Source organism: Rutidosis leptorrhynchoides, chromosome 2, assembly GCF_046630445.1.
Source record: "Rutidosis leptorrhynchoides isolate AG116_Rl617_1_P2 chromosome 2, CSIRO_AGI_Rlap_v1, whole genome shotgun sequence".
NCBI lineage: Eukaryota > Viridiplantae > Streptophyta > Magnoliopsida > Asterales > Asteraceae > Rutidosis > Rutidosis leptorrhynchoides.
The window spans coordinates 85,733,752-85,742,762 of NC_092334.1; the positions used below are offsets into that span (position 1 = coordinate 85,733,752).

Genomic DNA, 9,011 nt, shown 5'->3' on the forward strand with positions numbered 1-9,011 from the left:
TGTAGTAAGTCTATCGAGCTTTGGATTCCGACTGAGGACTCTTTCTTAGTGAAACATCTGACTAGACCCTTAGTACATTGTCGGTCCCAGACCATGCTAGTGTAGTCACCAAGCATATAAACTTCGTACGTGCACGCCGAAGCACAGCGGTTGTTGTAAGCTGTACCTCTGCTAAGTAAGGCCATGGAACACGGTTAGTGTTGACCAGTACACTGCACCATAACGCGGTCTCAAGCATTGCACCCCGCTTGAGGGATTCTTAGTTAATTAAGGAACTGTTTGTTTAGACACATAAAGGATTGGACCGTTAGCATAACCGAACGTGTTCATGGAAGTCATCTTGACTTGGCCATGGTGTTCTTTATGGTTGAACTCTTTTTAAGGGACTAACTATCTTTTACCAATCATTAACGAAAGCATTGAGGCACATCACGTCTCTCGGATATGGTACACCATGTATTCTATTATACTTAAGAAAGTTTAGACCATTTTGGAATGTTAATACGTCACCCAACCGAGTCGCTCAATTGGATGAACCGTCTGAACGTGTATGCCTGTAGTCAGACTGCACGGGTGTCGGGGGTAAGGGACGTTGCTGTCTATTCAGAATCTTTAAGCCTAACGCAGTACCCAGTGACATGTCTTATGACAGGGGCGTTTAGGACCAGTGTAATGAATACAGGGCCTCTGCCTATTCATGAGCCAACATTCCATAATCTCGGCAGAATAACTGATGAAGTCATAGTATGCACTTACTAAAAACCTTATCTGAATTACAAAATTAATCGCATTTACTTTATCTATCTTATAAATTAGAAAATCCCAAAATAAATATTCACTACTCCCTAACTATCTTAGGCTACAATATAGGTTCGATGTTACTGATATCTCAAAAATACGACTCTAGGTCATACTTCCCTTACTTATAAGGAGTAGTTAGATTTAGGCCCCGCTAAATATAAATTTAAAACAGTACCCTCTCCCATGAGTGGCTGATCCTGGCGAGCTGCGGCCTAACGACACCGCGCAAATAAAAACCGTCCATTTCGGCCATATCAAGAGATCTACTTGTTTTTGGCGCTGCTGCCGGGGAACTGGTATCAGGCAATACTGCTCTCTATCAAACTTATTGACAAGAATTTAGTGGTGTCTAAGAAAGACAATTATACACGGACTTGGTTATTGGATTTTTCGAACAGTCGCCAATTATATTGGGACTAAAAGGATCCTGCCTCTCCGTAGTCGGCCTGGCCACTTGGTTTGTTGAATAGTTTGTGTGAAGCTTTGTTACCGAAATACCAGGGAATCAGTAGCCAGAACCAAAAACATATTCCACCATAGGATAGTTAGTTAATTAATTAGATTAATTTAGATTACTTTAGTTTATCTTAGATTAGATTACATTAGATTACCTTAGATTACCTTAGATTAAATTAGATTATCTTAGATTAAATTAGTTTAGCTTATTATAATTTAGCTTATTTGAGAAAAATTAAAAACAATACCTAGTGTATGACCCAAACCCGATCTATACCAGGGCCGTTGTTATTCGTACCTGATCCAGACGCAATAATCTCTAAAGCACGCAAGGAAGCACGAATCAGAAACCAAATGGCGTTACGCGTTACTTTAGCAGAAAACACCAAACCCTCGATTGAAGGTCGTGGAGGACCAATCAGATTTCCAAAGATTCAAGGACACTCGTTCGAGTTAAAACATCACATCATCCAGCTCATTCAAAATAGCTGTCAGTTTCATGGATTACCGAATGACGATCCTAATTCTCACCTTGATAAATTCATATCTCTTTCGAACTCCTACAAACAGCCAGGGATAGGACAAGATATAGTCCGGCTATACTTGTTCCCCTATTCTCTCACTCATCATGCTCAAACTTGGTTTGAAGGACTGGAAAAAGATTCCATCACGTCATGGACGGAGATGGCGACTAAATTCCTAACCAAATATTTCCCTCCTTCAAAACAAACCAAACTGAAGAATGACATCATTAACTTCAAACAAAGTTATGATGAATCTCTTTACACTGCATGGGAGCGTTTCAAAACCCTGCTGAAGAAATGCCCTAATCACCAGTTAGAACGGTCAGCCCAAATCTGTACCTTCTACAATGGTCTTACGGTAAATCATAGGATGACGATCGATGCAGCAGCTCTAGGGAATCTGATGAACCAAACCGCAGATGAAGCATGGGAATTGCTTGAGAACATGACGATGCATCATCATGACTGGAACAGTGGTGAAACAACTTCATCATCTGCCCCACTCTCTGCACTTAACAATCAAACGGAGGCCATCAAATCCCTCACAGATAAGATGTAATCTCTTGCAAAGCAACTCGGAGAATTGAAGACGCAACCGCAGCAGGTTAACCAAGCTCAGGCTTGTGTTAATTGTACCAACCCGTAACCTACTGAAGACTATCAAGTTGAGTACGAAAACCCTGACAGTTCAGTCTGTTACGTTCAATACCCAGCTCGTCCACCAAATCCCGGATTCAATCAATCACCAAGGGTTAATCAATTTCAGCGAAGCAATCAACCTTTCCGCTATCGCTATCCACCTTATCCAGCCCAACAATCTCAATTGACATACGATCAACCACTTCCACTCACTGGTCCCCCAGTTGAGGGGAATTCCCCTACCACCCAGATTACAAAAGCAACTGACCCCACTCTTAGAGCTGATGATCAGTTAACTCAGTTCATCCAAGGACAACAACAGTTAAATCAGAGAACTGCAACCAGACAAGATCAGACGGAGATACTAATGAGAAATCAATTGGCTCTACTCAAAAGTTTGGAAACGCAGCTCGGACAGTTATCACAACGCCTTGAAACCCGATCGCAGGGAAGATTGCCAAGTAATACTATCCAGAATCCCCACATAGAAGAAGCAAAGCAAATGGATTCCGTAATCCCAGAGGAAGAACCACAGAGAAGGTCAACTAGGCTCAAGAACAAATCAACATATACTCAGAAGCTGACCCCTAAAACTTCAGTTCGCGTACCTTATCATGGAAGGCTACAAGAAGAACCATCCAAGCTTGATTCCTTCAAACTTGATGGCAGATTCCTAGACACCATGTCCAAAGTTCCCAACCAGAAGAGATACATCCGAAGGCTTCTTTCTACAAAGGAGTGGATACCAGACTCTAACAAAATTTCACTGAGTGAAGAATGCTCTGCATTACTCAGAAACTCTCTACCACCTAAGCTAGGAGATATGGGCCAATTCGTTTTCCAGTGTTCAATCTACCAATCTGGAACCATTCATGCGCTAGCAGATTTAGGAGCAAGTATCAACCTAATCCCCTACTCTCTCTACAAGAGATTAGAGTTAGGAGACTTGTCACCAACCAAAATGACAATCCAACTTGCCGATCATACAATTCGATATCCTAAGGGCATAGTTGAGAACGTCTTGGTGAAAGTCAACAAATTCTTGTATCTTACGGATTTCGTAGTAATGGATATTAAGGAAGACCTACACACCCCAATAGTGTTAGGAAGACCTTTCATGAATACGGCTAGGACTGTCATTGATGTGTACAATCAAACCATGATCTTACGATCACATGGGGAGAGCGTTACCTTCAAAATTGACCGACCAACCAATCTTTCTGGATAGGCATAGATGTTTGCTATTTCCACCAGACGGATCACTTCCGATGATGAGTCATTACCATCAGCCGACGATATCGAGATGGGTGTCGAATCACAGTCTGTAAACGACCCAGAAATGGAAGAAGAGGGTCCCAGCGAAGAAATAGAGGAAGAGGAGGAATTTGAAGAGGAAGAGGAAATGGAAGACGTAAAAGAAACTGCGACAACACCCGTTCTAAGCACTGAGCGTCATGAAGAAATAATGAGGCTTGAAACGGCAGATCACAGTTTAATCATTCGCTTCAAAAAGAAGAACGACAAGACTGAAGTTAAGGATATAGAAATTGATCCTATAATTATCAAAGTGGAGAATCAGAATACTGAAGAAACCCGTTCATCAGACGCATCCACAGAGGAACCTGATACCGATGATGACGAGGAAGAGCATCATGAAGACATTCTGACTAACCCCCACTTTCCAACCGAAGTAGATCAAGGGGAGCAGGACTCTTCTTCAGATCAAATTCTTGTTATATCCACACATGCAGACATGATTACTTTCATTAATGATACCGATGAATTTGAAGACATTCTCGAAGCCATCCGAAAGTCAACCATTGACTTTTCGCTACGCTTAACAGAACGAATCATGGCTATCAGAGAAGAGCACCACCTCCGAAGAGAAGACAATGATGTTGAAATCCTAGAAGAATGCATTCAAGACTTTATCAATTCTCTTCACGATCATATCTATCACGAAAAAAGGCAACGAGAGCATAACTCAGTAGTTTGCACTATTCTCGAAACAAGATTCTGTCGAGATCAGAAGATCATTTACTCTAGGGTTTATAATGCCTTAGCCGGATCTGCACTTCCGTTCTCACGAAACGAACGAGCACTACTGACTCTCATCCGGAAGCATATGGATCTTTCCACCGGTCGCCCGACTTATCACTCTGATTTGAAAATGATCGAGGATATTCACAGCCTTTTCACTCTTCTGGATAGAGATAATTTCGAAAGCACACCAGACAGACTAGTGATTTACGTAACAATTGATCACCACACTGATCTGATTATCAAAGAGTTACAAGACGCTGTTATGGAGGAAGCAAGGCGAAACAATCCGTTCTCTTATCTTGAACCAGATCGAGTCAACATTGCCACCTATGTTTCGAAGCAGCTATCACGTATCTTCCACGAATCCACAGATCCTAGTTTCATATTTAAAGCTGGATGTCGGGAGATATACTCAAAGACGGCGAAATTGATACTCGGATCAGGATTGCTGTTCACTTCCTTCCAGCTTCGTCTCTTAACTAATCTGTGCAAAGCTACAGACTCTTACTGTGGAGATCACCGTTCCGAAGACTTCGAGATTCTAAAGATACAGTTTCTGACATTGTTTGAAGACCTTCGAAATGAGCATCCCGTCAGAGAAATCATCAACACCAGCACTGCTACCATGATTGACATTCATGGGTCAACCAGCAGAGCTGTGGATCACATTCTCATCGGACTTCAAGACTTATCAAGAGCCGAAACTGCGCACTACTTATCGTTCAGAAGATCTTCAAGAGAAGTACCGGACTTGTTACCACTATTGGTCCGACACTTTCTCAGGACTTATCCACCAAGACTCACATTCCCTCAAGAAGACCAAGATCACAACCATCAACGAGGAATGTTTGGTTTTTGAAGAATCACTACGGTCGAGCCAATGACCTTAAACAAAAGCACTTCTCGAGAGGCAACCCGTGCAATAAAGTAGAGTAGAAGAATAAAGGATGACAAATGAGCCGATAAAGAAGCAAGGAAACCAGCCACATCTGCTAGGGGAACATTGAGGACAATGTTCATCTAAGTGTGGGATGTTGGTATCTTTTTATGCTATATCATAATAACCCATTACGAAGATTCCAAGTCCTTAAGCCAAATTTCAAATTTTTTGCAAAAGAAACCCGTTTCAAAAAAGTATTTTTGAAAACCTAAAACGTTTGTCAATAAAAATAAGGCTTAAGTAAGGTGGAATTCTTGTTAGACTGAAATCTCTAATAGAGCATTGCATGACTAAGGCATTATCGACCTAAATTGATTATGGTGAGGCACCCCAAATAAGACCAGCATTCATCTTTAATGCTTCACTATTTTCCGTTGAGAGTGCCGATGTCTGTGCTCAGAATCAGAACTTGCTTTAGATCTACATCTCCAAGCAGCAAAGCGTGATTCAGTTGTAATCAAAATAGCTACCCATTTGTCAAACATAAACCTTCCACACCTCCACTACTTCTACTCCACCATCACATCCATATCACCTTTACTATTTCTCAGAAAACCCAGAAAATGAGATTCCTTCCGAAAACCCAATGTTATAAACCTCTCAAGTATCATGGCAAAAGTCTTGAAAAAGTTTACCGACAAAAAGTTTCTCGAGATGAAGTCTCGAAAAAAAAAAATGATGAAGTTCTGAAAAAAGGAGCAGAACTAAATAAGAGAAATGCCGAAGAGAACTCTACTGAAAATGATTATTAAATGAAGAAAAGTTCAAAAGTGCTTCTCAAAATACTTCAACACTCCTATCTATCCAAATAAAAATATGTATAAAGACTACATTACCCTTTTATCTCACCCTTCAAAAACAACTTCACTACCACTCCAAAATTCCTTTCCATCATTGACAAATAACCCATAAAGCTGAGATTACTACCGTTCTCGCGTTAGCAACAAGGATTTGAGTCTTTATCAAGCCTATGACAATGGGTGCAGCATGACTTGCTATGAGCGTATTCATTTCTTAGATCTATAAGGAATCCTAAACACTTGAGTGATTTGAGTGACCCGTAAAAGCTAGCCTATGTCATGTAACCTCCTCGCATGCTTGCAGAGATAATTTCAGTCCTAACATAGATGACTCACCTTATCTTTTTGCTCTTATAATTTCAGTCTTTATCACCTTGTGATGACCCGAAAATTTCTGACCAAATTTAAACTTAATCTTTGTATGATTAACATTTTCGACACGATAAGCAAAGTCTGTAAAACTGAATCTCAAAATTTTTGAACTACTTTCATATATTCAAATTTCTTTCGGTTGTTCTTGACGATTCACGAACAATTATATGTATATAGATACATATATATATACAATAACTTGAAAACGTAACAATGTATTAATTGTTTGATACCGTACATTAAACTTATTGGTTTAAATATTTATTTGAATATATATGATAAGTTGGAATATTAATTATGTGAATAACTTGCGATGTATATTTAAAACGTGCTTATGAATGTTGAAAATATATATTAACTTGGTCATAAAATGATTTGTTATTATATATATATTAACAAATAGCGAGACAATGATTTATAGAAGTAAATGACCAAAACACTCGAAAGTTTAAGATACACTTTGAGTGATATAATTTAGGGATAATTTAAGGCTATATTTTGACAAAGGTGCGTGTCCCAAAATATAAATTACAAGTTTTCTCAGCGTACGAAGGGACACTCGAAAAACCGGAACCGGGACATAAGTCGAGTGATGATGTACGACTTATCGGAACAAAAATTTCAAGTCAACTATGCACGAGAATATAATATAATATATAATTAATTAATATAAATTATATATTATATATTAATAAATAAATATGTCGACAAACAAGAAAATAAAAGTTTGTCAGCTGGATCAGAGGGCCATGCGATCGCATGGCCTTGAAGCACAAATACCATGCGATCGCATGGGGTACTTTTTCAGGTCAAGTCTTTATAAAGCGATCGAATTCAGTTTTTGTGATATATATTTCTTTCATCTTACACTCCGTATAACTTATTTATATTATTATTATTATTATTATTATTATTATTATTATTATTATTATTATTATTAAGATTAATATTATTATTAATCTTATTATTATTAGTATTATTAATATTAATTAGTATTATACATAAAATACTACGACGAGATTATGAGCGTGTCACTTTCAAAATGGTTTTCAAGCGGGATAGAGCTAAGGAAATTATGGGTTATTGCCAAGGAGGTTATGGGTAATGTTCGGGGATATATTTGTGAATCAAACCTAGTGTTTATCATCTCCGTTACGTCTACGTACTTTTCTGAAATATTGAATCACAATATTGATACGTAAGCATTTATATTTTATCTTTTATAAATTAATAGTGTATCCATGTCTAGTGCTCGAGTATATATGTTTATGCATGCTTGTATACTAAATTTTGTCGTTAAACAGTTTATAATGAATCACTAATTAAATACATATATTACTGGTAAAAGGTATATGATATACATGTTTTTGGAAAGCTGGCGAAAAATCAATAACTTTTCATTTAGATATCGAATAGTTTCGATGAACGGATTAAAAGATATGATCAACTGAATTATGATTGAAGTAAATTGAAATTGCTTTTGAATCTGCAATTAAGATTTAAACAACTTGTTTACGAGATTGATAAAATGAATTTTTAAATATTACCAACCGAGTAAATGAATCCTTATATAAGGTACGTCTCGTTTTATTGAACAATTGTCAAAACTGATTGTTTTATCATATTTTAAAGCCTTATAAAAACTATAGTTTAATTTTACAAGAATTGGAAAACTATGTGAAATATTAAAATGATTCGATTGCCATGATCATTCAACTATTGTATTAAGTCAGAATGACTTTTTGAAATGACTTTTGTTAAACTTTTGTATGTCGATCTCGGACATTAGGATTGTGATACACTATGACCTGACCTAGCTTGATAGACATTTATTGACCAACATATGTTCTCTAGGTTGAGATCTACGGTTATTTGGTAATCCGAGTTTCGGTCACATTTTGGTGAACGACTTTATATGCTGCTAAGGTGAGTTTCATATGATCCCTTTTACTCAATATATTTTTAGGCTGAGAATACATGCAATTTATTTTAAAAGCAATGGATACAAGTACATACTAAATTCTACACTGAGTTTGAACTGAAAATCCCTTAGCTTTGGTAACTAGTAGCTGCCAGTACATAGGATATGGACTGGTGGGAGCGAATAACGGTATATGGATCCATAGGGCTTGACATCCCCGTTCGAGCTAGAGCACTAGCCTTTTAACGGACGTGTGTTATTTGAGTTTAAGACACGTTGGTTTGCGTGTATTAAAACGAATGGGGTATTTATCATTATAACGTTAAAGCTTAGTTACCAGGGTGCTCTGTTACGTAGAATCTATTGACAAACTTTTGATAAACGTTTCTGGATGAAACAACTGAAATCTTGTGATCCACTTTTATATACAGATTATGTGAAACACTAAAACTATGAACTCACCAACCTTTGTGTTGACACTTGTTAGCATGTTTATTCTCAGGTTCCCTAGAAGT

At 37.9% G+C, this 9,011-nt stretch overlaps 1 non-coding gene across 1 annotated transcript; it reads right to left on the reverse strand.

Annotated features, from left to right (window-relative positions):
• Positions 1 to 1,989: 1,989 nt before the first annotated feature.
• LOC139894831 (small nucleolar RNA R71) lies at positions 1,990 to 2,096 on the reverse strand. Its single transcript, XR_011775311.1, has one exon. It is a non-coding gene; the product is annotated as a small nucleolar RNA R71 (small nucleolar RNA).
• Positions 2,097 to 9,011: the final 6,915 nt, after the last annotated feature.